Source organism: Oncorhynchus clarkii, chromosome 17 (genome assembly GCF_045791955.1).
Source record: "Oncorhynchus clarkii lewisi isolate Uvic-CL-2024 chromosome 17, UVic_Ocla_1.0, whole genome shotgun sequence".
NCBI lineage: Eukaryota > Metazoa > Chordata > Actinopteri > Salmoniformes > Salmonidae > Oncorhynchus > Oncorhynchus clarkii.
This window is the reverse complement of record NC_092163.1, coordinates 65,921,161-65,948,616: the sequence shown is the minus strand read 5'-3', so window position 1 is coordinate 65,948,616 and position 27,456 is coordinate 65,921,161. Positions and strand designations below refer to the sequence as shown.

Genomic DNA, 27,456 nt, shown 5'->3' with positions numbered 1-27,456 from the left:
ATGTGCTTATGTTAATTAATGGTCAATTACCATGAGACCGACAGTTATTTGCTTGACAATTACCGGCTGTAGAAATGTTGTGATCTCGTCCGTTTTGATGCTAAACAACCAACCCGACTATGCACCTTTCTTTACCCCTTCTGTGTTGTCATGGTGACTGGGAGGCGTACCCCCGGGGGAGTGGATGGGCAGTGGTCATCGTCCACCTCGGGCTGATGGACAGATGCTGCCTGTGGTTGATTTAGTGCATCACCTGGTGGACACGTTTTAGAATAATCCCATCTGATCGGAGATGGAGCTGGCTTTGGGAGAGCTCCACTGACTCCACACCATACAGGGTTCTACCACATAGGGCTTGTATGGACCTCAACTCCGTATTCTATGGCCTGCCAATCTGCCACAGTGGAATCTGTATGTTTTACTGTCAGTCTTCTCTTTACTCATTTAGGAGTGATTGGTTAGCATTAGCACACATAGTTCATGAGAGAGAGAGAGGTGGAGTGAAAGAGAAAAGAGAGAGAGAGATGGACTAATTAAGAAAAGAGAGAAAGAGAGAGAGAGATGGAGTGAAAGAGAAAAGAGAGAGACAGAGAGAAAGATGAAGTGAAAGAGAAAAAAGAGAGAGAGGGAAACAATGACAGAGACAGAAAAAGAGAGAAATTCATTTTTTTTGCATAGCTGGTGAAGTGAAGGGGGGGCGGGGGTGATAGAGAGTTAGCGGACGTGGAGACTGGAGGCCAGAAATATTGTAGACTGCTCCCTTTCCCGACAGGAAACCCAGGACAGAGACAGAACAGGGCCAGAGTTACAGACCAAGTCTCTGACGTCACCTTCCTGGGGTTTAGAGGGAGAAGGTCTTTTTCACACACTGCACTTTTTAATCAGTGTGTCATAAACTAGTTCCTAGGGCAGGGTTTCTCAAACTTTTGTGGCAGGGGACCCCTTTTGTGATAGCAAAAGCAAATTCGTCAGGGACCCCCTCATGGTCATAACACAACTCGAGTGAGATAAAAATAGCATATAAGGAGATTTACTATGACTTTGGCAGGGCATGGCCGGATGATCCATGTCTCGGGCCCTGGGTAGGAAAACTTTTTGAGTTTAAGCTTATTTCCTGCAATTCTACACATTTTGTCATGGGGCAGAGAGCCTTTTTGTTATTGCAGCTTTAAAGCTAAAATCTTGCAATTCTACACATTTTGGCACAAGGTAGAGAAGAAAATGCTTGAATTACAGTGCATTCATACAACGACCCCACCAAAAAAGGGAAATACTGACTTGAAACATGTATAAGTATTGACTTGAAACATGTATAATTGGTGGAGTACAATGGATACCAATATCCCTGTGAGCCTCCCAGGCATATGTTGTCCAGGGTTAAGACCATAAATTGTTATATGTAATATTTTTGTATTTGTAATGTCAGAAAATGTCTTTAATAAATCTTTATCTGTATATCTTATAGTGAAATTATAGTTTTTCACAAAAAATTATCCCCCAAAAATGTGAATGGTCACAAACAAACTTGCATTCTAATGATGCAGATTTCATTTTTATTCAACCTTTATTTTATTAGGGAGTCATACTGAGACCAAGGTCTCTTTTACTGAAATTACATAAAATACACACATACATTTTTTTTTATCGAAAAGTCTTCTAAAACAGGAAATATCTTGTTGTCAAATTGTCTGGGGCTGAGAAATTTCTACATGTTTAACGCTTGCCGATTGCTGGCCCCAGTCAATTTGACAACAAGAAATTGTATTTTGTTGACCAATAAGAAGGCTGCACCATTAGGATGCAATTTCATGTGTGCTCAATACATTTTTTGGGGAAAAAATATTGTGAAACACTAACATTCCACTATTACTGTAAATACATTAAGGACATTTTCAGAAATTACAATGCAAACATATTACTTATAGCACCGTATTGTTATATTATTACATTGCAATGTATGAATTGTATGAATTACACCCTAAATCAAATCAAATCAAATGTTATTGGCCGCATACACAGATTTGCAGATGTTATCGCAGGTGCAGTGAAATGCTTGTGTTTCTAGCTCTAATAGTTCAGTAATACCTGGCAATACACATGAAAACAAAATATACACATAATCCAGAAAAATTAAGAAATTAAGAAATATCAGAACGATGAATGTCAGAGACCGGAATATAAATATATGCAGTACCATTCAAAAGTGTGGACACACCTACTCATTCAAGGGTTTTTCTTTATTTTTTACTATTTTCTACATTGTAAAATAATAGTGAAGACATCAAAACTATGAAATAACACATATGGAATCATGTAGTAACCAGAAAGTGTTAAACAAATCTAAAATATTTTAGATTCTTCTTCTTCTTGCACACTCTTGGCATTCTCTCAACCATCTTCATCTGGAATGCTTTTCCAACAGTATTGAAGGAGTTCCCACATATGCTGAGCTCTTGTTGGCTGCTTTTCCTTCACTCTGCGGACTAACTCATCCAAAAACATCTCACTTGGGTTGAGGTCGGGTGATTGTGGAGGCCAGGTCATCTGATGCAGCACTCCATCACTCTCATTGGTCAAATAGCCCTATCACAGCCTGGAGGTGTGTTGGGTCATTGTCCTGGTGAAAAAAAATGACAGTCCCACTAAGCGCATACCAGATGGGATGGCGTAGCGCTGCAGAATGCTGTGTTAGCCATGCTGGTTAAGTGTGCCTTGAATTGTAAATAAATAACTGACAGTGTCACCAGCAAAGCACCCCCACACAATCACACCTCCTCCTCCATGCTTCACGGTGGTAACAACACATGCAGAGATCATCCATTAATCTCTTCTACGTCTCACAAAGACACTACGGTTGGAACAAAAAATCTCAAATTTGGACTCATCAGACCAAAGGACAGATTTCCATCGGTCTAATGTCCAATGCTCGTGTTTCTTGGCCCAAGAAAGTCTCTTTTTATTATTGGTGTCCTTTAGTAGTGGTTTCTTTGCAGAAATTTGACCATGAAGGCCTGATTCACGCAGTCTCCTCTCAACAGTTGATGTTAAAATGTGTCTGTAACATGAACTCTGTGAAGCTTTTATTTGGTCTGCAATTTCTGAGGCTGGTAACTCTAATAAACTTGTCCTCTGCAGCTGAGGTAACTTTGGGTCTTCCTTTCATATCGCTGTCCTAATGAGAGCCAGTTTCATCATAGCACTTGATGGTTTTTGCGACTGCACTTGAAATACTTGAAAAGTTCTTGACATTTTCCAGATTGACTGACCTTCATGTCTTAAAGTAATGATGGTCTGTCATTTCTCTTTGCTTTTTTGAGCTGTTCTTGCCGTAATATGGACTTGATCTTTTACCAAATAGGGCTAGCTACTGTATACCAACCCTACCTTGTCACAACACAACTGATTGGCTCAAACGCATTAAGAAGGGAAGAAATTCCACAAATTAACTTGTTAACAAGGCACACCTGTTAATTGAAATGCATTCCAGGTGACTACCTCATGAAGCTGGTTGAGAGAATGTCAAGAGTGTGCAAAGCTGTCATCAAGGGAAAGTTTGGCTACTTTGAAGAATCTCAAATATAAAATATATTTTGATTTATTTAACACTTTTTTGGCTACTACATTATTCCATATGTGTTATTTCATAGTTGAGATGTCTTCACTATTATTCTACAATGTAGAAAATAGTAAAAAAAATAAAGAAAAACCCTTGAATGACTAGATGTGTCCAAACTCTTCACTGGTACTGTATGTTCAGTTGAGGTTGGAACTTTACATACACTTAGGTTGGGGTCATTAAAACATTTTCAACCACCCCACAAATTTCTTGTAAACAAACTATAGTTTTGGTAAGTCGGACATTTATTTTGTGCATGACACAAGTAATTTTTCCAACAATTGTTTACAGACAGATTATTTCACTTATCATTCACTGTATCACAATTCCAGTGGGTTTACATACACTAAGTTGACTATGCCTTTAAACAGCTTGGAAAAATGCAGATAATGATTTCATGGCTTTAGAAGCTTCTGATAGGCTAATTGACATCATTTGAGTCAATTGGAGGTGTACCTGTGGATGTATTTCAAAGTCTACCTTCAAACTCATTGCCTCTTTGCTTGACATCATGGGGAAATCAACAGAAATCAGCCAAGACCTCAGAATTTGTTTTGTAGAACTCCACAAGTCTGGATCATCCTTGGGAGCAATTTCCAAACGCCTGAAGGTACCACGTTCATCTGTACAAACAATTGTGCGTGAGTATATACACCATGGGACCACGCAGCAGTCATACCGCTCAGGAAGGAGACGCGTTCTGTCTTCGAGAGATGAACGTACTTTGTTGCGAAAAGTTCAACTCATTCCCAGAACAACAGCAAAGGACCTTGCGAAGAAAGGTATCTATCCACAGAAAAACAAGTCCTATATCGACATAACCTGAAAGGCCGCTCAGCAAGGAAGAAGCCACTGCTCCAAAACCACTATAAAAAGCCAGACTATGGTTTGAAACTGCACATGGGGACAAATATCGTACTTTTTGGAGAAATGTCCTCTGTTCTGATGAAACAAAAACATGTCCTGTTGTCTGCTGAAACAAACGTAGAACTGTTTAGCCATAATGACCATTGTTATGTTTGGAGGAAAAAGGGGAGGCTTGCAAGCCAAAGAACACCAACCCAACCGTGAAGCGTGGGGGTGCTTTACTGCAGGAGGGACTGGTGCACTTCACACAATAGATGACATCATGAGGAGAAAAATTATGTGGATATATTGAAGCAACATCTCAAGATATCAGTCAGGAAGTTAAAGCTTGGTAGCAAATGGGTCTTCCAAATGGACAATGACCCCAAGCATACTTCCAAAGTTGTGGCCAAATGGCTTAAGGACAACAAAGTCAAGGTATTGGAGTGGAAATCACAAAGCCCTGACCCCAATACTATAGAACATTTGTGTGCAGAACTGAAAAAGCATGTGCGAGCAAGGAGGCCTACAAACCTGACTCGGTTACACCAGCTCTGTCAGGAGGAATGGGCCAAAATTCACCCAACTTATTGTGGGAAGCTTGTGGAAGGCTTCCCGAAACGTTTGACCCAAGTTAAACTGTTTAAAGGCAATGCTACCAAATACTAATTGAGTGTATGTAAACTTCTGACCCACTGGGAATGTGATGACAGAAATAAAAGCTGAAATAAATCATTCTCTCTACTATTATTCTGACATTTCACATTCTTAAAATAAAGTGGTGATCCTAATTGACCTAAGACAGGGAATTTTTACTTGGATTAAATGTCAGGAATCGGTAAAAACTGAGTTTAAATGTATTTGGCTAAGGTGTATGTAAACTTCTGACTTCAACTGTACATGTACAGTGCCTTCACAAAGTATTCTTGTTTCTTGACTTATTCCACATTTTGTTGTTACAGCCTGAATTCAAAATTGAATTAAAACAGAGAACACGATTATATTGACGCACACATTTTGAAAAACATAATTCCACTTTTACATTATGGGGTATTGTGTGTAAACCAGTGACAAACAAATATACATTTAATTATATTTTAAATTCAGGCTGAAACACAACAGAATGTGGAAAAAGTCAAGGGGTGTGAATACTTTTTGAAGGCGTGGTGTGTTTTGTATGTTAACTTTATTAAAGTGATCAGTGTTCAATGACTAGAATATTGTATATACTGTACATATAAAGTGGGTTAAACAGAATGTAAACATTATTAAAGTCAACATTAAATTCAATGACTCTATGGACATAGGGCAGAAGTCTCTAAATTGCAGGGTAGAGTACCAGGTGGTAGCTGGCTAAAACAGTGAGTAAGGCTACTAGTTCCATCTGGACAAGAGGAATACCTGTGTAAGAATTCTGTTCATTGACTGCAGCTCAGCCTTCAACACCATTGTACCCTCCAAGCTCATCATTAAGCTCGGCCCTGGGTCTGAACGTGCCTTGTGCAACTGGGTCCTGGACTTCCTGTAGGGCCGCCCCCAGTTGGTGAAGGAAGGAAATAACACCTACACTACGCTGATCCTCAACACAGGGGTTCCACAAGGTAGCGTGCTCAGCATCCTCCCATGCTGCCCTAATTACCCATGGTTGTGTGGCCATGTACGCCTCCAACTCATTTATTAAGTTTGCAGACGACACAACAGTGGTAAGCCTGATGACCAACAACGACGAGACGGCCTACAGGTAGGAATTGAGGGCCCTGGCAGAGTGGTGCCAGGAAAATAACCTCTCCCTCATCGCCCCTAAGACCCTCTTTTACAGATGCACCATTGAGAGCATCCTGTCAGGCTGTATCATCGCCTGGTCTGGCAACTGCACCACCCACAACCGCAGGGCTCTTCAGCCCCACTGGGTGCCGTCAGCCCAACGCATCACCGGGAGCACACTGCCTGCCCTTTAGGACATGTACAGCACCCAGTGTTAAAGGAAGGCCAAGAAGATCATGAAGGACCTCAGCCACCTGAGCCACGGCTTGTTCACCCCGCTATCATCCAGAAGGCGAGTTCAGTACAGGTGCATCAAAGCTGGGACCAAAAAACGGAAAAACAGCTTCTATCTCGAGGCCATCAGACTGTTAAATAGCCCTCACTAGCCGGCCTCCACCCAGGGCCCTGCCCTGAACTTAGTCACTGGCACTAGCTGGCTACCACTCAACCCTGTACCTTAGAGGCTGCTGCCCTATTTAAAAAAAATGTATTTTACCTTTATTTAACTAGGCAAGTCAGTTAAGAACAAATTCTTATTTTCAATGACGGCCTAGGAACAGTGGGTTAACTGCCTGTTCAGGGGCAGAACGACAGATTTGTACCTTGTCAGCTCGGGGGTTTGAACTTGCAACCTTCCGGTTACTCTAACCACTAGGCTCCCCTGCCGCCCCCTATGTACATAGACATGGAGCACTGGTCACTAATAATTTAACACTGGTCACTTTAATAATGTTTACATACTCTTTTACCCATTTCATATGTGTACATACCTGTATTCTAGTCAATACTGTATTCTATCCACATACTGTCCATAATGTCTATACATCCCATCACATGTATATACTGTATACAGTGCATTCAAAAAGTATTCAGACCCCTTCACTTTTTCCACATTTTGTTACATTACAGCCTCATTAACAAATGTATTAAATATATATTTTTTCTCATTAATCTACACACAATACCCCATAATGACAAAGCGAAAACAAACAACAGAAATACCTTATTTACATAACTATTCAGACCCTTTGCTATGAGACTCGAAATTGAGTTCAGATGCATCCTGTTTCCATTGATCATCCTTGAGATGTTTCTACAACTTCATTGGAGTCCACCTGTAGTAAATTCAATTGATTGGACATGATTTGGAAAGGCACACACCTGTCTGTATAAGGTCCCACATTGACATTGCAAGTCAGAGCAAAAACCAGGTCGAACTAATTGTCCTTAAAGCTCCGAGACAGGATTGTGTGGAGGCACAGACATGGAGAAGGTTACCAAAAAATGTCTGCAGCATTGAAGGTCCCCAGGAACACCCGGCCAAACTGAGCAATCAGGGAAGAAGGGCCTTGGTCAGGGATGAGAAACAAGATTATCTAATTCTCTTTTTTGTTTGTATTTATCTAACGTTTATTTAACGAGTGGCACAGTGCTCTAAGGCACTGCATCTCAGTGCTAGATGCGCCACTACAAACCCTGGTCCGATTCCAGGCTGTTTCACAACCGGCCGTTATTGGGAGTCCCATAGGGTGGCGCACAATTGACCAGTGTCGTCCGGATTATTGTTTGGCCCGAGGTAGGCCGTCATTGTAAATAAGAATTTGTTCTTAACCGGCTTGCCAAGTTAAATGAAAAATAAAATAAAAAATCTGTTAAGAACAAATTCTTATTTACAATGACGGCCTTCCAGAAGGCAAACGGCATCCTGCGAGGACGGGGACGGGGGATAAAATAAAAAAAATAAAAAAAGGACAAACACAGATCACGTCAAGAGAGACACCACAACACTACATAAAGAAAGACCTAAGACAACAACATAGCATAACAGCAACACATGACAACACAGCATGGTAGCAACACCACATGACAACAACATGGTAGCAACATGACGTGGCAGCAGCACAACATGGTAGCAGCACAAAACATGGTAAGAACATTATTGGTCAATGACTACAGCACAAAGGCAAAAGGTAGTTACAACAATACATCATGTGAAGCAGCCACAACAGTCAGTAAAACAAAGATTGAGTCTTTGAATGAAGAGATGGAGATAAAAGGGTCCAGTTTAGTGTTTGTTTTGCATCTCATTCCAGTCGCTAGCTGCAGCCAACTGGAAAGAGGAGCGACCCAGGGATGTGTGTGTTTTGGGGACCTTTAACAGAATACGACTGGCAGAACGGGTGTTATATGTGGAGGATGAGGGCTGCAGTAGGTATCTCAGATAGGGTGGAGAGAGGCCTAAGAGGGTTTTATAAACAAGCATCAACCAGTGGGTCTTGCGATGAGTATAGAGAGATGACCCGTTTACAGAGGAGCATAGAGTGCAGTGATGTGTCCTATAAGGAGCATTGGTAGCAAATCTGATGGCCGAATGGTAAAGAACATCTAGCCGCTCGAGAGCACCCTTACCTGCCGATCTATAAATTAAGTCTCCTTAATCTAGAATGGTTGGGATGGTCATCTGAATCAGCGTTAGTTTGGCAGCTGGGGTGAAAGAGGACTGATTACGATAGAGGAAACCAAGTCTAGATTTGACCTTAGTCTGCAGCTTTGATATGTGCTGAGAGAAGGACAGTGTACCGTCTAGCCACACTCCCAAGTACTTGTTTGAGATTACTATCTCAAGCTCTAAACCCTCAGAGGTAGTAATCACACCTGTGGGGAGAGGGGTATCCTTCTTACCAAACCACATGACTTTTGTTTTGAAGGTGTTCAGAACAAGGTTAAGGGCAGAGAAAGCTTGTTGGACACTAAGAAAGGTTTGTTGTAGAGTGTTTAACACAAAATCCAGTGATGGGCCAGCTGAGTATAAGACTGTATCATCTTTATATAAATGGATGAGAGAGCTTCCTACACCCTAAGCTATGTTTTTTATGTAAATTGAGAAGAGCGTAGGCATAGGATTGAGCCTTGGGGTACTCCCTTAGTGACAGGCAGTGGCTGAGACAGCAGATGTTCTGACTTTATACACTGCACTCTTTGAGAGAGGTAGTTAAGCAAACCAGGCCAAAGACCCCTCAGAGACACTAATACTCCTTAGCCGGCCCTCAATAATGGAATGGTCTACAGTATCAAAAGCTTTGGCCAAGTCAATAAAAATAACTGCACAACATTGCTATGAATCAAGGGCAATGGTGAAATAATTTAGGACCTTTAAGGTTGCATTGAACATCCATAACATGTGCAGAAACCAGATTGCATACCAGAGGGAATACTATTGACATCAAGAAAGCCAGTCAGTTGATATTGACAAGGTTTTCCAACACTTTTGATAAACAGGGCAAAATAGAAATTTGCCTATAAAAGTTAGGATCAGCTTGGTCTGATGAAGCCAAGATTTAACTATTTGGCCTGAATGCCAAGTGTCATGTCTGGAGGAAACCTGGCACCATCCCTACAGTGAAGCATGGTGGTGGCAGGGTCATGCTGTGGGGATGTTTTACAGCGAGACTAGTCAGGATTGAGGGAGGATGAACGGAGCAAAGTATAGAGAGATCCGTGATGAAAACCTGCTCCAGAGTGCTCAGGACCTCAGACTGGGGCGAAGGTTCACCTTCCAACAGGACAATGACCCTAAGCACACAGCCAAGACAACGCAGGAGTGGCATTGAGAAAAATCTCTGAATGTCCTTGAGTGGCCCCGCCAGAGCCTGGACTTGAACCCGATCAAACATCTCTGGAGAGACCTGAAAATAGCTGTGCAGCGACGCTCCCTATCCAACCTGACAGAACTTGAGAGGATCTGCAGAGAAGAATGGGAGAAACTTCCCAAGGACAGGTGTGCCAAGCTTGTAGCGTCATACCCAAGAAGACTCAAGTTTGTAATCGCTGCAAAGGGTGCTTCAACAAAGTACTGAGTAAAGGGTCTGAATACTTATATAAATGTGATGTATTTTTTTATATACATTTGCACAAATTTATAAAAACCTGTTTTTGTTAATGTTGTAAATGACTATTGTAGCTGGAAACGGCCGTCTAGTTTGAGAAACAACGCCTCACAAGTCCTCAACTGGCAGCTTCATTAAATTGTAACCGCAAAACACCAGTCTCAACGTCAACGTTGAAGAGGCAACCCACGGGATGCTGGCCTTCTAGGCAGAGTTGCAGAGAAAAAGCCATATCTCAGACTGGCCAATAAAAATAAAAGATTAAGATGGGCAAAAGAACACAGACACTGGACAGAGGAACTCTGCTTAGAAAGCCAGCATCCCAGAGTCACCTCTTTACTGTTGCTGTTGAGACTGGTGTTTTGCAGGTACTATTTAATGAAGCTGCCAGTTGAGGACTTGTGAGGTGTCTGTTTTTCAATCTAGACACTCTAATGTACTTGTCCTCTTGCTCAGTTGTGCACCGGGCCTCCCACTTTCTATTCTAGTTAGCGACAATTTGCGCTGTTCTGTGAAGGGAGTAGTACACAGCATTGTACCAGATCTTCAGTTTCTTGGCAATTTCTCGCACAGAATAGCCTTCATTTCCCAGAACAAGAATAGACTGACGAGTTTCTGAAGAAAGTGCTTTGTTTCTGGCCATTTTGAGCCTGTAATCAAACCCACAAATGCTGATGCTCCCGATACTCAACTAATCTAAAGAAGGCCAGTTTTATTGCTTTTTTAATCAGAACCACAGTTTTCAGCTGTGCTAACATAATTGCAAAATAGTTTTCTAATTAGCCAATTAGCCTTTTAAAATTATAAACTTGGATTAGCAAACACAACGTGACATTGGAACACAGGAGTGATGGTTGCTGATAATGGGCCTCTGTACGCCTATGTAGATATTCCATACAAAATCTGCCTTTTCCAGCTACAATTAAAATTTACAACATTAACAATGTCTACACTGTATTTCTGATAAATTTGGTGTTATTTTAATGGACAATTTGTTTTGCTTTTCTTCAAAAACAAGAACGTTTCTAAGTGACCCCTAACTTTTGAACGGTAGTGTACAGTATATACAGTACCAGTCAAAAGTTTGGACAGACCTACTCATTCAAGGGTTTTTCTTTTTTTAAACTATTTTCTACGTTGTAGATAAGTAGTGAAGACATCGAAACTATGAAATACATATGGAATCATGTAGATAATCAATAATTTCAGTAAGCATTTTATTTTTCCATGGCTAGCCATGCTTTTCACCTGGCTACCCCTAACCCGGCCAACATCTCAGCACCCCCTGCAGCAACTTGCCCAATGCCCCTCCCCCCCGCTTATCCTTCACCCAAATCCTGACAGCTGATGTTTTTGAAGAGCTGCAAAATCTGGATCCCTACAAATCAGCTGGGCTAGACAATCTGGACCCTGTCTTTCTAAAATGATCTGCCGAAATTGTTGCAACCCCCTGTTACTAGCCTATTCAACCTCTCTTTTGTATCATCTGAGATCCCTAAAGATCGGAAATCTGCCGCGGTCATCCCCCTCTTCAAAGGGAGAGACACTGTAGACCCAAACTGTTATAGATCAATATCCATCCTGCCCTGCCTTTCTAAAATCTTCGAAAGCCAAGTTAATAAACAGATCACCGACCATTTCAAATCCCACCGTACCTAACCCACTATGCAATCTGGTTTCCGAGCTGGTCATGGGTGCACTTCAGCCACACACAATGTCCTAAATGATATCATAACCCCTAAGACAGTACTGTGCAGCCGTCTTCATCGACCTGGCCAAGGTTTTGACTCATTTTTCACCGCATTCTTAACGGCAGACTCAATAGCCTTGGCTTCTCAAATGACTGCCTCGCCTTGTTCACCAACTACTTCTCAGATAGAGTTCAGTGTGTAAAATCGGAGGGCCGGCAGTCTCTATGGGGGTGCCACAGGGTTCAATTCTCGGGCCGACTCTTTTCTCTGTATGTTCCAATGTTGTCGCTGTTGCTGCTGGGGATTTTCTGATCCACCTCTATGCAGACAACACCATTCTGTATACATCTGGCCCTTCTTTTGACACTGTGCTAACAAACCTTCAAACAAGCTTCAGTGCCATACCACACTCCTTCTGTGGCCTCCAACTGCTTTTAAATGCTAGTAAAACTAAGTGCAGGCTCTTCAACCGATTGCTGCCTTGCACCCGCACGTCTGACTAGCATCACTACTCTGGACGGTTCTGACCTAGAATATGTGGACAACTACAAATACCTAGGTGTCTGGTTAGACTGTAAACTCTCCTTCCAGACTCACATTAAGCATCTCCAATCCAAAATTAAATCTAGAATCGGCTTCCTATTTCGCAACAAAGCCTCCTTCACTCATGCTGCCAAAACATACCCTCGTAAAACTGACTATCCTACCGATCCTTGATTTCAGCGATGTCATTTAAAAAATAGACTCCAACACTCTACTCAGCTAACTGGATGTAGTCTATCACAGTGCCATCCGTTTTGTCACCAAAGCCCCATATACTACCCACCACTGCTACCTGTATGCTCTCGTTGGCTGGCCCTCACTACATATCGCCAAACCCAATGGCTCCAGGTCATCTATAAGTCTTTGCTAGGTAAAGCCCCACCTTATCTCAGCTTACTGGTCACCATAGCAACCCCCACCCGTAGCACGTGCTCCAGCAGGTATACTGCACTGGTCATCCCCAAAGCCAACACTTCCTTTCGCCGCCTTTCCTTACAGTTCTCTGCTGCCAATGGCTGGAACGAATTGCAAAAATCTCTGAAGCTGGAGTCTTATATCTCCCTCTCTAACTTTAAGCATCAGCTGTCAGAGCAGCTCACCAATCACTGTACCTGTACACAGCCAATCTGTAAATAGCACACCCAACTACCTCATCCCCATTTTATTACTTCCCCTCTTGCTCTCTTGCACCCTAGTATCTCTACTTGCACATCATCATCTGCACATTTATCACTCCAATATTAATTGTAATTATTTAGCCTCTATGGCCTATTTATTGCCTACATCCCTAGTCCTCTACATTTGCACACACTGTACATAAATAAAAACATCTTTATTTTCAATTGTGTTATTGACTGTACGTTTATTTATGTGTAACTCCGTTGTTGTTTTTGTCACACTGCTTTGCTTTATCTTGGCCAGGTTGTAAGGTCACAGTTGTAAATGAGAACTTGTTCTCAACTGGCCTACCCGGTTATATAAAGGTGAAATAATAAAAAATAAAATGTAGTAACCCAATAAGTGTTAAAAGATCAAAATATATTTTATATTTGAAATTCTTCAAAATAGCCAACCTTTGCCTTGATGACAGCTTTGCACACTATTGGCTCCCGAGTGGCGCAGCGGTCTAAGGCACTGCATCTCTGTGCAAGCATTGACACTACAGTCCCTGGTTTGATTCCAGGCTGTATCATATATTGCCGTGATTGGGAGTCCCATTGGCCGGTGCACAATTGTCCCAGCCGGGGTAGTCCGTCATTGTAAATAAGAATTGGTTCTTAACTGACTTGCCTAGTTAAAAAAATGTTAAACAATAAAATATTAGTAAAAAAACAAATTCTCTCAACTAGCTTCATGAAGTGGTCACCTGGAATGCATTTAAATTAACAGGTGTGCTTTGTTAAAAGTTATTTTGTCTAATTTTTTTCCTTCTCAATGTACAGTGCCTTGCGAAAGTATTCGGCCCCCTTGAACTTTGCGACCTTTTGCCACATTTCAGGCTTCAAACATAAAGATATAAAACTATATTTTTTTGTGGAGAATCAACAACAAGTGGGACACAATCATGAAGTGGAACGACATTTATTGGATATTTCAAACTTTTTTAATAAATCAAAAACTGAAAAATTGGGCGTGCAAAATTATTCAGCCCCCTTAAGTTAATACTTTGTAGCGCCACCTTTTTCTGCGATTACAGGTGTAAGTCGCTTGGGGTATGTCTCTATCAGTTTTGCACATCGAGAGACTGAATTTTTTTCCCATTCCTCCTTGCAAAACAGCTTGAGCTCAGTGAGGTTGGATGGAGAGCATTTGTGAACAGCAGTTTTCAGTTCTTTCCACAGATTCTCGATTGGATTCAGGTCTGGACTTTGACTTGGCCATTCTAACACCTGGATATGTTTATTTTTGAACCATTCCATTGTAGATTTTGCTTTATGTTTTGGATCATTGTCTTGTTGGAAGACAAATCTCCGTCCCAGTCTCAGTTCTTTTGCAGACTCCATCAGGTTTTCTTCCAGAATGGTCCTGTATTTGGCTCCATCCATCTTCCCATCAATTTTAACCATCTTCCCTGTCCCTGCTGAAGAAAAGCAGGCCCAAACCATGATGCTGCCACCACCATGTTTGACAGTGGGGATGGTGTGTTCAGCTGTGTTGCTTTTACGCCAAACATAACGTTTTGCATTGTTGCCAAAAAGTTCAATTTTGGTTTCATCTGACCAGAGCACCTTCTTCCACATGTTTGGTGTGTCTCCCAGGTGGCTTGTGGCAAACTTTAAACAACACTTTTTATGGATATCTTTAAGAAATGGCTTTCTTCTTGCCACTCTTCCATAAAGGCCAGATTTGTGCAATATACGACTGATTGTTGTCCTATGGACAGAGTCTCCCACCTCAGCTGTAGATTTCTGCAGTTCATCCAGAGTGATCATGGGCCTCTTGGCTGCATCTCTGATCAGTCTTCTCCTTGTATGAGCTGAAAGTTTAGAGGGACGGCCAGGTCTTGGTAGATTTGCAGTGGTCTGATACTCCTTCCATTTCAATATTATCGCTTGCACAGTGCTCCTTGGGATGTTTAAAGCTTGGGAAATCTTTTTGTATCCAAATCCGGCTTTAAACTTCTTCACAACAGTATCTCGGACCTGCCTGGTGTGTTCCTTGTTCTTCATGATGCTCTCTGCGCTTTTAACGGACCTCTGAGACTATCACAGTGCAGGTGCATTTATACGGAGACTTGATTACACACAGGTGGATTATATTTATCATCATTAGTCATTTAGGTCAACATTGGATCATTCAGAGATCCTCACTGAACTTCTGGAGAGAGTTTGCTGCACTGAAAGTAAAGGGGCTGAATAATTTTGCACGCCCAATTTTTCAGTTTTTGATTTGTTAAAAAAGTTTGAAATATCCAATAAATGTCGTTCCACTTCATGATTGTGTCCCACTTGTTGTTGATTCTTCACAAAAAAATACAGTTTTATATCTTTATGTTTGAAGCCTGAAATGTGGCAAAAGGTCGCAAAGTTCAAGGGGGCCGAATACTTTCGCAAGGCACTGTATTTGAGCCAATCAGTTGTGTTGTGACAAGGTAGGGTTGGTATTCAGAAGATAGCACTAATTGGTAGAAGACCCAGTTCATATTATGGCAAGAACAGCTCAAATAGGCAAAGAGAAATGACAGTCCATCGTTACTTTAAGACAAGAAGGTCAGTCAATCTGGAAAATTTCGAGGACTTTTCAAGTTTCTTCAAGTGCAGTCGCAAAAACCATCAAGCGCTTTGATGAAACTGTCTCTCATGAGGACTGCCACAGGAATGGAAAACCCAGAGTTACCTCTGCTGCAGAGGATAAGTTCATTAGAGTTACCAGCCTCAGAAATTGCAGCCCTAATAAATGCTTCACAGAGTTCAAGTAACAGACACATCTCAACATCAACTGTTCAGAGGAGACTGCTTGAATCAGGCATTCATGGTTAAATTGCTGCAAAGAAATCACTACTAAAGGACACAAATAAGAGGAACAGATTTGCTTGGGCCACGAAATACGAGCAATTTTAATTTTTATTTTTTTATTTCACCTTTATTTAACCAGGTAGGCTAGTTGAGAACAAGTTCTCATTTGCAACTGCGACCTGGCCAAGATAAAGCATAGCAGTGTGAACAGACAACACAGAGTTACACATGGAGTAAACAATTAACAAGTCAATAACACAGTAGAAAAAAAGAGAGTATATACACATTGTGTGCAAAAGGCATGAGGAGGTAGGCGAATAATTACAATTTAGCAGATTAACACTGGAGTGATAAATGATCAGATGTGCAGGTAGAGATATTGGTGTGCAAAAGAGCAGAAAAGTAAATAAATAAAAACAGTATGGGGATGAGGTAGGTAAAAATGGGTGGGCTATTTACTGATAGACTATGTACAGCTGCAGCGATCGGTTAGCTGCTCAGATAGCAGATGTTTGAAGTTGGTGAGGGAGATAAAAGTCTCCAACTTCAGCAATTTTTGCAATTCGTTCCAGTCACAGGCAGCAGAGAACTGGAACGAAAGGCGGCCAAATGAGGTGTTGGCTTTAGGGATGATCAGTGAGATACACCTGCTGTAGCGCGTGCTACGGGTGGGTGTTGCCATCGTGACCAGTGAACTGAGATAAGGCGGAGCTTTACCTAGCATGGACATGTAGATGACCTGGAGCCAGTGGGTCTGGCGACGAATATGTAGCGAGGGCCAGCCGACTAGAGCATACAGGTCGCAGTGGTGGGTGGTATAAGGTGCTTTAGTGACAAAACGGATGGCACTGTGATAAACTGCATCCAGTTTGCTGAGTAGAGTGTTGGAAGCAATTTTGTAGATGACATCGCCGAAGTCGAGGATCGGTAGGATAGTCAGTTTTACTAGGGTAAGTTTGGCGGCGTGAGTGAAGGAGGCTTTGTTGCAGAATAGAAAGCCGACTCTAGATTTGATTTTCGATTGGAGATGTTTGATATGAGTCTGGAAGGAGAGTTTACAGTCTAGCCAGACACCTAGGTACTTATAGATGTCCACATATTCAAGGTCGGAACCATCCAGGGTGGTGATGCTAGTCAGGCGTGCGGGTGCAGGCAGGCAGCGAACGGTTGAAAAGCATGCATTTGGTTTTACTAGCGTTTAAGAGCAGTTTGAGGCCACGGAAAGAGTGTTGTATGGCATTGAAGCTCGTTTGGAGGTTAGATAGCACAGTGTCCAAGGACGGGCCGGAAGTATATAGAATGGTGTCGTCTGCGTAGAGGTGGATCAGGGAATCGCCCGCAGCAACAGCAACATCATTGATATATACAGAGAAAAGAGTCGGCCTGAGAATTGAACCCTGTGGCACCCCCATAGAGACTGCCAGAGGACCGGACAGCATGCCCCCCGATTTGACACACTGAACTCTGTCTGCAAAGTAGTTGGTGAACCAGGCAAGGCAGTCATCAGAAAAACCGAGGCTACTGAGTCTGCCGATAAGAATATGGTGATTGACAGAGTCGAAAGCCTTGGCAAGGTCGATGAAGACGGCTGCACAATACTGTCTTTTATCGATGGCGGTTATGATATCGTTTAGTACCTTGAGCTTGGCTGAGGACATTAGACTGGTGGAAATCTGTCCTTTGGTCAAAACAAATAATGATAATAAATTATAATGCTAATATATTTTGAGATCTGGCTGCTGACTGCCTGCAGTACCTCCACTGATCCCCCTTTGAGAACCCCTGTCCAAGGCCACAGTGTTAAAGTTGCAATATGCAGAATTCACTCCACCATTTCCAATTGCTAAAATTCTAATAGTTTGCCTAATTTCAGTTTACGTGACAAAACAAGCAAGTGTGAAGAATCATTGTACCATCTAAACCGCTGTGAAATGTATTTTCAATAACCAAAAATATTTTATTTCCAGCTGTTTGAAGCTGATGTGTAAAACCAAAAGTAGAACAGATTTACAGCTTCTTACGCTTTCAATGAGAATGACAGATCTATAACACACATTTCTATGTGAATTTGGTTGGGTTGCCTAAAACGTTACATATTGCAGCATTAACACTTAGCTAAAATCTTCAACATTTTCACATTTGAATCCTATTAAAATGCTGTGTGATTTTACTTCAGTTGTTTTGTTAGATCTCTGCGCTTCATAATGCCAGTGAGCAGTATTTCACAGTGGCAGTGTGGCTTTATCTGTGTGGAGGTCTGTACTTTAATGGGCTTTATTGATCTAAACAACGTAAGCGGTTGCGGTGATGTTATTAAGGTAGAGATAACTTCTGTTTTATTCCACTCCAACAATATATTAGCGTTTTATTGCTCTAAATAACTTTACCTTTCAGACAGTAATGCAGCAGTTAGTCACCCAGGCTCTTTATGTCTCCAGGATCTTCATAAAGCATCTCCCCTGGACATCCTGCTGTGGCGAGAGTGAAAAACCACAGGTTAAAAGGCATGCTGGGAAGTTTCAATGCCATCACCGTAAATTATCTCTTTTGAATACATAAATAAGAGCTGTGAATGGACCCCAACGCATTCTCTGTTTCACACATGCATGTACTGGTGAGAGTACTGAGTCCCAGTTTCCCTATGGTTCCCCATGGTTCCCCATGCTCAGAGGCACGGTGGCTCCACCATGTCGGCAGTAGCTCAGTGGTCTACCTTGTTAACACCCATATGTAGGAGTTATTATGAGTCTTAACACTTTTTTCTCCCTTTTGATCCTTGTGTCAGAATCTAATTGTGGGTACACTAACATCCTGACATATTTAACAGATCTTTTAGAGATATTTGGTGTATAAAGTATGGGTATTGGTAGTGTTTTTCTTATTGGTTAAACTGTTCGTTGGTTGATTCTACAAACTTTTTAATGGACTATTGCAATATTTATTTCCTTTCAAGGGCACACTATATCCAATATTTATATGAAATAACGATCCCATTTATCAGGAAGCAAATTTTCAGGGGATTTTAATTTGCAGCTATTTAAAGCCTGGGTTTTGGTAATGAATTATTTTGTCATCTTGCCTCTGATGAGATTCATCTTTAATAACTGTAACAATTATTTTATTAAAAAAAGAAGCAATGCATTATGGCTATCTTGGCAAGGTCTCGAGCTGGAAAGAATTCTCATTAAGAGCATTACATTACCCCGTAGTGCTTTCATTTGGATGTCCCGCTGAAATGACATTAAGTGTCAACAATGCTTGTGTTAGAAGTAAGCAGCCATATTTACAGAGGCTTTTTTCATTCGCCGGCTGACACTTGGAGATGTATTAAAAGAGATACTAATGCTCTATATCGGATTAAGTCATTTTAATGGGAAAACTGCAACAACCCAAAAAATACTTTTAATATAAAGTGAGGAATTGAGTTTTCTACCTCCTGGCTTTGATATTAGTTGTATGTTTTGGCACCAAGGTATGATTGTTTAACATTATGGTAATGATGCTTTTCTTAAAAAAAGCTCTGACCCCCCACCCCCCCATGAGTTAGTGTATGCAGTTGCTAGATTTCTGTCAAAATTTGATGTATTTCCTAGAGTCATCCTAGGTTTATTCTATGGCATCATGGAGACATGTTGTGTTGTCTGATTTATCATGATTTGTTTTTGTCTGGCAAATGCTGGCTCAGGGTCGGTTGTCGTTAATGACATGGTTGTAATTGTTTGTCAGCTTGGTAATGTGTGATTTCCTATCTCCATGTGAAGTTGGGAGGTTTAAGATGGAAGGGTGGCTGTTTTCAGGAAGACTTAGTGCTGTGATTTGTCACCAGCTAAATGTCTTGGAGAAGAGTTTTTACTCCCCCACATCGTTTTCTGCGGGGGTGGGTATCGTCATGATAATTTAGATACTGTATATCTCCTTCATATGCCATCACCGAACACACAGGAAGCCTAGTAAACTAGTAGTTCTCTCATCTTTAAACATGATAGTGAGTTTGTCCCACACAAGTGTTCTTGAGTGAAACTGGCTTTTTGGAGGAATGACAACTTGGTGATCTGATAAATATTGTGACAAGCAAGCAACAGAGACAAAACAGTTTGGAGAGAATGAATGGGTTTTATGCCACTGTGTGTGTATCATATGTTTGTATCAGTGAAGGGATGCCCACCATGCAGACTTTCAAGAAGATATCTCAATTTCAAAGGAAGACAGAAGTGAAATCACCAAATGTTATGTAATCTTGTATTTTGGGTTTTTGGTAAGAATCATCACTTCCTTAAATGTATGATTCTTAATAGAGGCTATTTCACCATCTGATGAGGAGTGATATGTCAAATTTGCTCATAGTATAAGTGAAAGACCGCATGTGACCAGGTAGTTTGGGGTAAACCAGCAATCATATTTTCATCATGTTGTTATGGGGACCATATACTGTGTAGAATACACTTGTTTCTGTTTTACCTGCATGTTGGTTTGGTAAGAGGCAGACTCTAATGAGTTCTCACCAGGGAACAAGCCAAACAAAGGACATGAGTTAGTGTATGCAGATGTCTCCAGAGGTTGCTACTTATTGTCACAATTGCCCCCCCCCCCTTATCAATTCATGACTTTGTTGGTTATTCTGTCTGATTTTGCGCACATGAGTAGTGTAATCAACTAAATGTCGCTGCTGTCTTCTTCTTATTACCTGGGTGCTTAACACAGATTTTTTTCCTTCAAGGACAAATGGCGTACGAGAAGGCTGATCCCGTGTGAAGTCCCCGAGCTCTCGGCGAGCAGCAGTTCCTTTTTCAGCGCCAGCTGTTCTCTCAGATACACTGGGCTGCACTGAAATTCTCTTAATATAATTCTAGGGGCTCAGGAGAATAGCGCAAAACAAGCGTGCCAGAGAGGAGAGCGTTGCATTTTTCATCAGCAGGCCTCAACTCGCTGAGTTAGTGGGCAGCGCTCTCATTCATGAGCAGATGTTCAGCGCAGTTACACTCTGCAGTTAATGTGAACTTACTGGCCTCTCTGCCATCGGCTGCAAGGACGTTGGCAGCGACCTGGCATCTGAGAATTACTCCTGGTAAAAAGCACAGGCCAGGAAAGTGAAGCCGTGGCCTTTTTTAGCCACTACCCAGCCCAGAAGATGTAGCTGAAGCCAGAGAGTAGGAGAAGGCTCTGACAGGCTATCAATCTTAGGCCCGACAGTGATGAAACACTCTCTGCTGTTTGCTGTGGGAATAGCAGTGAAAATTCCTGAAGACAATTTCCACAAGTTTATCATTAATTTCTTATGACAGACTAAACATGAAACCCACACCACTTGGCAAGATAATGCGCTGTGTGATAGGCTAGCACAGGAAGGTACAGGTCCCAGTTGTTAGTCAATGGTTAGGAGGGATATAGTGGTTTCAATACCCTTGAAAGAGGAAATTAATGTGAACCAGGCAGCTGCGAGAGGATAACTGTCTGTCTGTCTGGCCCTGGTTGGTTTATGGTAGAGCCCAGCTGGTGCTGTGGTCAGCCCGATGGTTCAGTCATCTGTTCTACCATGCCTCTCCAACTGCGTTTGATGTGGCTCGGTAGAGCTGTAATATCTCCCTAAAAACTCTGCAAAAGGCTCACTAAAGGATTACGTAAAGGCTTATTAATTTATCAGGATGAGTACGTGACTGAGTGTTTAGTAGGTAACATTCGGCTCGCCATGGGAGCAGTGTGAAAGTCATTGAGGTAAAGTTGTGGATGTGGGACTTTAATAGAAGAATGACAAGCACTTGTTTCTGCTGCTCATGGCTCATTCTCACTTTCTAATTGGTCGTTTTCAGGTTGGGTTTATGAGAGCAAAACTAATTAGTGTTTCTAAATTCAGCAGAAAAAAAAGTCAGTTGAGTTGATTGTTCTGGTTTCCTCTCCTGTGTCAGGCGCTCAACAATAAAATAAGACTCTAATCATTTTCAAATTGCTCGTATTTTTAAACCAGAGTTGAATGTCATTCTCGGTCTCCTGGCATTTTGTTTGGCAAGATCAGGGAACAGCGGTCGCCCTCTCGCCGTTCTCTCTTTGTGATTCGTGGGAAGTTTAGGATGGGGCTGGTGGAAAAACAATGCATGGTGTTTTAGGTGGGGTTGTTTTGCTTTGATTGTGAACGTCCTGCTGACAGAAGCGGGCTAGTAAGTTTACAGTAGCTCTGACATTCCCTGTTACCTTTATTCAGAGAGCTCCAGCTGCAGCGAGCCCTCAGGAAGCACCAGTGCTGAGCAGAGCAGGCCCATGGGCCGCTGGCCGCCGGGAGAGGGAGAGGGAGCCCTGTTTGAGTTGGCAAACAGTCCCCTCTCCTCTCGGGGAAGTTCTGCTGCATCTGCAGAAAAGCCAGTGGAGGGTGGCGGGTTGCTCTGACGAGACACATGGTGGTGACTCCAAGGGCAGGATGGGCTTTTTCCACCTCTCCTCCCTTTCAGGAAACACATTTAGCCTTTTCTTCCCTCCATGTTTGAAAAAGGATAGAAAGAGTGGATACGGCGGAGGGGAGGAGGTGGCGGAGGGGGCAGGGTTGTGTATGACAGAAGTCAGCCACAGGAGGTTGGTGTTAATCTGTGGCGTTTGTTTGAGATGGGGTACTGTGCAATGCTTCAACAAGCTATTTTGCTGTGTGTTCTCTGAGCCCTATTCTCTCTGCTGGGGTTTAATTTATATTGAATAAAAAAGAGTTTATTGGTCATTTTAACAACGTTCTGTTAAACTTACACTATTTTTATTTTTCCTTCCACAGCGGAGGGATTTGTCTTCAGAGGGCTGTAGTAATTAAGCAGAAGGAGCTGTGGATCTAGGGTTAGGGACGAACAGTGTTTAAATGCAATTAGAGCGCAGCTAGAATCAATTTGAACTCAATTACAGTTTTCTGAATGTGCCAATATTTGTTAAATCAAGGGAATTCTCGTTAGTGATGCTAAATATGTATCCAAAGATATTTAAAACATGGAAAGAAAAATAACCTCTGAGCAAAAATCTACTTAACGCAGCTTTAATGAAGAAGAATTGTTTGAAAGTGACCTCTCTATATACAGTGCCTTCAGAAAGTTTTCAGACCCTTTGACTCCACATTTTGTTACAGTCTTATTCTAAAATGGATTAAGTAAAAAAAATCCTTAGCAATCTACACACAATACCCCATAATGACAAAGTGAAAACAGGTTTTTAGAAATTTTTGCAAATGTATTAAAAATTAATACCAGAAATACCGTATTTACATAAGTATTCAGACCCTTTGCTATGAGACTCAAAATTGAGCTCAGGTGCATCCTGTTTCCATTGATCATCCTTGAGATGTTTCTACAACTTGATTGGAGTCCGCCTGTAGTAAATTCAATTGATTGGACATGATTTGGAAAGGCACACAGAGCTGTCTATATAAGGCCCCACAGCAAAAACCAAGCCATGAGGTCAAAGGAATTTTCCTTAGAGCTCCAAGACAGGATTGTGTGGAGGCACAGATCTGGGGAAGGATACCAAAACATTTCTGCAGTCACGTCTGGATGAAACCTGGCACCATCAGTACAGTGAAGCATAGTGCTGGCAGCATCATGCTGTGGGGATGCTTTTCAGTGGCAGGGACTGGGAGACTAGTCAGGATCGAGGCAAAGATAAACGGAGCAATGTACAGAGAGATCCTTGATGAAAACCTGCTCCAGAGTGCTCAGGACCTCAGACTGGGGCGACGGTTCACCTTCCAACAGGACAATGACTCAAAGCACACAGCCAAGACAACGCAGGAGTGGCTTTGAGAAAAGTTTCTGAATGTCCAGAGCCTGGACTTGAACCCGATCGAACATTTCTGGAGAGACCTGAAAATAGCTGTGCAGCGACGCTCCCCATCCGACCTGACAGAACTTGAGAGGATCTGCAGAGAAGAATGGGAGAAACTTCCCAAGTACAGGTGTGCCAAGCTTGTAGCGTCATACCCAAGAAGACTCGAGGCTGTAACTGTGCTTCAAGAAAGTACTGGGTCTGAACACTTTTTGTTGCTTTGTCGTTATGGGGTATTGTGTGTGGATTGATGATAACATTTTAATCCATTTTAGAATAAGGCTGCAACCTAAAAAAATGTGGAAAAAGTCAAGGGGTCTGAATACTTTCCAAAGGCACTCTTTCTCTCTCTCTCGCTCTCTCTCTCACACATACACATATCACACATACACAAATATTTGTTGATTCCCAATCTTATTTCTCTAACCTTTAACCTAACTTAACCTTAACCCCAAACACCTAAACTTAACCCCTAATGCTAATTCTAACACTAATTGTAACCCTAAACTTTACCACTAAGCCTAACATGTTTTCTTGTAGGGACTGGTGAAATGTCCCCACTTGTCTGGACTTCTGGTCCCCACAAGGATAGTAAACACGCACACAAATACTGTAAATACTCTTTCACAATAATAGGGAGGTACCCAACAGGAATTAAATACTGTGTTTGTCATTTTTTAGATTGAAGGAGTGTCATAGATTTCATAATTTCCAACTGACAATAATATCTTCCTCTTTTTCTTCTTTTCACTTTTATTCCCCTCCATTCTATCTCTCTCTCTCTCTCTCTCTCTCTCACTCTTTCTCTTTCTCGCTCTCTTCCACCTGCTGTGCCTTCCTCCAGCCTGGAGACTCCAGTGGTGACCCCCTGTGGAGACAGAGATCAAAGTAAGTGACTGGAGTCAGACCCCATTGACACAACCATACAGTAGAACCAGAGACAGACTCCTAATAGACATGACAGAGCTATACTCAAATACTCCTATTAAATTGACTACATCGATGGACAAGTGTTTCCCTGTGAACAGTGTTTCCTTCTACCCTAAGAAAAAAAGGTGCTATCTAGAACCTAAAAGGGTTTTTCGGCTGTCCCCATATGAGTACCCGTTGAAGAACCCTTTTTGGTTTCAGGTAGAATCCTTTCCACAGAGGCCCTACATGGAACCCAAAAGGGTTCTACATAGAACCAAACAGGATTCTCCTATGGGGACAGCCAAATAACCCTTTTGGAACCCTTTTTTCTAAGAGTGGTGCATCCATAGTAAACCTGATGAAGATATATCTCAGAGAAATAAAAAAATGCAAATGTTTACAGGGTCATCTGATGAAAAGGTCGCAAACGATAAATTTGATTTTGCATAATAACTGGTGCTGTTGTAAATGGATCACTTGGTCAGTTGCTTTTTTACTTTCAATGAAGCAGAAATGATAGTGACAATGCATGATTAACATAGGTTCCAGATATCCCTTTAATCCACACAACCGTATAGTCACAGTTGTGACTGAATTCAAGGCAAAAACATGACCAGATCATATATTCAGGTTCATGTCTGCAACCCTCCTGGCACCATCTCTCAAGTCATTTACACTCTGTGTGGTGTATAAACACATTCAAAGCAAACAATGACCCAGAGCAGACTTCACACTGCAAAACTATTTCAAAGCACTGTAAACACTAAACATGGCTGACCTTCCTCCTGACCACACCACCAACACACAGAGGAGGCTCAGCCTTAAATCTGGTGTTTGCATTAAGATTCATTTTGACCTTGACAAGACATGTTGTAGGATACATGTATCTGTTCAGTCTCTGTCTGTTTTGGTTTGATATTTGTCAGGTTGTATTCTGTGACCATATGGACATGATCCTCAGTCGCTATGCATTTGATTTAACAGTTTGTCTCCCATTGGGCTTGATAGTGTTGTTGTTGAATTAGGGTATCAGACATTAGTAAAGAGCACTGGATAGCTCTTCTAGACCCAGTTACTGTCCCTCACTGCTGGGCAGAACTATACTGATTTATATGAGCTATACTGGTTTTTATGAACTATACTGGTTTAAATGAACTATACTGGTTTATATGAACAATGAACTATACTGGTTTCTATGAACTATACTGGTTCCTATGAACTATGAACTATACTGGTTTATCTAAACTATACTGGTTTCTATGAACTATACTGGTTTACATTAGCTATACTGGTTTATATGAACTATACTGGTTTCTATGCACTACTGGTTTATATGAACTACACTGGTTTATATGAACTATACTGGTTTACATGAACTATGAACTATACTGGTTTATATGAACTATACTGGTTTATATGAGCTATACTAGTTTATATGAGCTATACTGGTTTATATGAGCTATACTGGTTTATATGAGCTATACTGGTTTATATGAGCTATGAACTATACTGGTTTATATGAACTATACTGGTTTATATGAACTAGGTGACCAAGAACCCGATGGTCACTGACAGAGCTCCTGAGTTCCTCTGTGGAGATGGGAGAACCTTCCAGTAGGACAATCATCTCTGCAGCACTCCACAAATCAGGCCTTTATGGTAGAGTGGTCAGCCACTCCTCAGTAAAAGGTAAATTACAGCCTAAGGCACCTAATGGACTCTCAGACCATGAGAAACAAGATTATCTGGTCTAATGAAACCAAGATTGAACTCTTTGGCCTGGATGCCAAGTGTCATGTCTGGAGGAAACCTGGCACCATCCCTACTGTGAAGCATGCTGGTGGCAGCATCATGCTGTGGCAATGTTTTCCAGCAGCAGGGCCTGGGAGACTAGTCAGGATCGAGGGAAAGATGAACGCAGCAAAGTACAGAGAGATCCTTGATGAAAATCTGATCCAGAGCGCTCAGGACCTTGAATGGGGCAAAGGTTCACCTTCCAACAGGAGAAATACCCTAATCCCTCAGCCAAGACAACGCATGAGTGGCTTTGGGACAAGACTCTGAATGTCCTTGAGTGGCTCAGCCACAGCCCGGACTTGAACCTGATCGAACATCTCTGGAGAGACCTGAAAGTAGCTGTGCAGCAACGCTATAATTAAGTGATAATGCCAGAGAAGCCGGTGTTTGGTGCCAATATATCCTCCAAACACCGGTTTCGAGGGCATTACACTTTTGTACAATGGGTTACCAGCATATTCAAATAATGATTGACATATTTTCATTAAAACTTAATTTTTAGGAATGTATTCATACTATTTCATCTTTCCACAAGATATAGTTCCGACACAAATGTAAGGTTAATACCCAAGCTGGCTTGTTGTTCAGTTCGGTTGCTAGAGTCAGTCTTTTTGTTCTGTATCTATGGACGCAAGCAGTCATTCGTTCTAAATGTTCTTTACCATACTGGCTGGTAACATAATTATCCCTTGCTTGCTAGCTAGTCAACTACGGCTAACTTGCGGTCACGTCAAAAAGTGCAGCCAGACTAACAGCAAAGTAGCTGCATTTGCATTTGTTTCAGTGGTTTTCTAGTAACATTTATTTGGACACATCCATAACAATGAGCGAACGAGGCATAATTTGCCTGGCATAGAACATTTGCTCACTTATCAGGACACTGTTGTTCAGAGGAGCTAGGTAACAACACAGTTATCACAATCACTTAAAACTGCAGCTGGAAAGACTGCAAACTAGCTGCACTTCGTTTCGTTTTACCTTTTTTCAATTGACATTTATTTTTATATATTCATAAAAAATTATGCCAGCTGATTCATGATTTCAACTGGCTGAGAAACGCTGCCCGACTGTCTATCTCGTCCCGACTCCCAACACGTTCATTACAATGGGACAGCTGGAGATTGAATTTGAATATTGAAACAATGTTGTAAATGTCGGAG

At 41.7% G+C, this 27,456-nt stretch overlaps 1 protein-coding gene across 7 annotated transcripts in view; it reads left to right on the top strand.

Annotated features, from left to right (window-relative positions):
• LOC139371285 (forkhead box protein P1-B-like) overlaps positions 1–27,456 on the top strand; it is a 232,575-nt gene that overhangs the window by 48,744 nt on the left and 156,375 nt on the right. For 6 of the 7 annotated variants that reach the window (XM_071111578.1, XM_071111577.1, XM_071111574.1 and 3 more), the window contains exon 4: positions 24,432–24,475. The exons of the other annotated variant lie outside the window; for it this stretch is intronic. The gene's annotated coding sequence lies outside the window, so the exon portion shown is untranslated. The remainder of the gene's footprint in view (positions 1–24,431; positions 24,476–27,456) is intronic. 7 annotated transcript variants of the gene reach the window in all.